Source organism: Engraulis encrasicolus, chromosome 19, assembly GCF_034702125.1.
Source record: "Engraulis encrasicolus isolate BLACKSEA-1 chromosome 19, IST_EnEncr_1.0, whole genome shotgun sequence".
Lineage (NCBI taxonomy): Eukaryota > Metazoa > Chordata > Actinopteri > Clupeiformes > Engraulidae > Engraulis > Engraulis encrasicolus.
In genome coordinates, this window is record NC_085875.1 from 6,050,016 (window position 1) to 6,052,515 (window position 2,500).

Below are 2,500 nucleotides of genomic sequence, written 5' to 3' on the forward strand. Positions count from 1 at the left end.
TAAAGTGATAGTGCAGTAGGGGATGTTCATTACATTAAACACGACTGGTTGTGCATTTTGAGTGTGTTTGCTCAGGTGGAGGATATTGTATGAAGGTATGCTCCCAGATCACCAGAGGAATTCCACGCCTTTAAATAGCGAACACATTGAACGGTGTGCACTGTGGACGGCGAGTCCAATGCCAAAGCCTGTTCCCAAGTTGGAAAGCTGGAAAGCACCAATTCTATCCATTGTAATCCAATGACTGCTTGAATTGTGTAAAGTGAAGCTCCCCCTTTCACTACCGATATTCATAGCTAGCCATCTGAATGAGCCAAGCCATTCTGCGGACAGGAGGTCAGATGGGTGCCGTTTACGTTTCCCTTGGATTCCATTTCTTAGCAACACAATGTTTTCGTCCAGCATTTTCTAGGAGAGGAAGAGGTGAGGGTTGGACACTTTGCTCAGACCAGCAAGCAGAGTTTTCAGGAGGCAAAAGCCTACCAAACAGAACTTCCTAGTTACGTTAGAGAAATGATATTATTCAATGCCATGCTACTATATCTGCAATACTGTTATGAATTTAGAGTACACCTTTCATTATGTACATAAAATGTTACTGAAGTAAAATCACAAAACCATAAATTCCACGACACATCCTCCAGTATTACTCCTGTAACGGCATGTCACATGATGGGCATGTCCCATGACAAATGATAAGTACTGCCATGTTCGCATGCACCATTCAGTTGTTTAGCCATTCACAGTAAACGGACAAGGTATGGAAATGAGGGTGACTGATTCAAACTGATCCTGCCGTCTGTATGTGGAGCCAGGAGCGGCCATGTTTTTAATCAGGACAGGCGTGCGTGTAGGCGGCGGTGTGTTGCTGTGATCCCAGCAGCAGATTGGGCTGGGGCTCTGCCAGGCCTGGTCCCCAAAGGCCTCACAGGGGGGACCTTGGAGAACAACAGATATCTGACACCACACACACATGCTCATGAACGTGACTTTACAGTGGTTTACTTTTGGCTTTCCAAACACGCGTGTGCACACACACACACACACACACACACACACACACACACACACACACACACACACACACACACACACACACACACACGCACAAGGAAGCTGACAGGAGGGGGCTCACTCACACACACGCCCACTTTCCGTAGCCCTTGTGCAAACATCTCTGGTCTTTCTATCTCGTGTGTGGAGCCGAATACCAACACCATACAAACGGCATGTCCAAGGTGAACACAAATCCCCATCAAGGATGGATTACTGCAAGGGCCTACCGGGCCCAGGCCCAGGGGCCCAAGAGTCCAGAGGGCCCTGAAGCCCAATCATCAAAATTTCCATTCTCATGTTGTGTAAAATCACACTTTTAACAACTCTATTTTCACATATTTTCAGGGGGAAAACACCTGAATGCCCAACAATAAAGGGTCTCTAACATCTGGAGGGGGCCCTTTCTTGTTGTCTGGCCCAGGGGCCCATGGAGTCATGATCCGTCCCTGATCCCCATACATGCACATGGATTCCTTCACACTTCCCTACTCGTACTTGCACATCCTATTTGTCCCATTCTCTCAGCCGGTGTTCTGTCGAGATGTGTTGCCTCGTCGAGATGAGCGACCGGTCGCCCTATTCGATAGTGGTGTTCTATCGATTTGCGATGCCTCATCTAAATGAGCGACCTTGATTTTCCGCGGAAGGCGTTTCAATCGGTCCAAGTAGGACTGTTTTAATAACCATTACTTTGTTTATTTCACTGACAGGGGTGTGCAATCGTTCGTGCGGAAGAACGTGCGGCTGCTGACCACTAAAAAACCGTGAGCCTCTCGTTTGAGCGAGTTAAGAAACGTGCCATATGAAAGAGACTGAGTTGAGTTTGCGCAAATACTGGAGAAAGTGTTTGGGATCAGGGCCTGGTTACGGGTTGTTTAATGCAGCCATTTGCTGTTAGTTTGGTTTCAATGCGACGTGGGCTCGCAAGGCAACGCCATATGAAATGATGTGCTATGGGGATAAACAAGCGCGATTAGAGATTCCCAGATAGCAGATGCAGATAGCAGATAGAGGCTTTGTTTTGGCAGATGTCTGTCAATTTATGAGCAACACCTCTTTTAATGACCGGGATCATTTTCTAAACATCCCCACCAGTGGATTTCTTATTATCATGTTCAGGCATTTTACAATGCAGTCGATTCAAATTCTTGAGTGAAAAGGGTGGAGGGAACATTTTGACAGCTCAATCAGAGATGGCGATTTTTTTTCCATTTTGCAATGAGAACGCCTCTCTACATAAATAGTAGGCCTATTTTCTGATCGATGTTACAATGTTCGAGGCTGCGTGTGTGAGCGATTACGGTTAGGCAACAAAGTAGCAAATGTTCGAGGCCACGCTATTTCGCAGATTTTCCAAACTGAGAATATGTAGTATGCCTAATATAATTACGGGTAGGCTACAAAAAGCGCTGCTGGGTTGGAGAACCAAGTTAAGTCTGAGTCA

General features: G+C 46.4%; 1 protein-coding gene across 2 annotated transcripts in view; it reads right to left on the reverse strand.

The window, feature by feature from the left end:
• The window catches only part of arhgef10 (Rho guanine nucleotide exchange factor (GEF) 10), a 102,502-nt gene that overhangs the window by 13,496 nt on the left and 86,506 nt on the right, over positions 1-2,500 (reverse strand). The window lies entirely within an intron of this gene.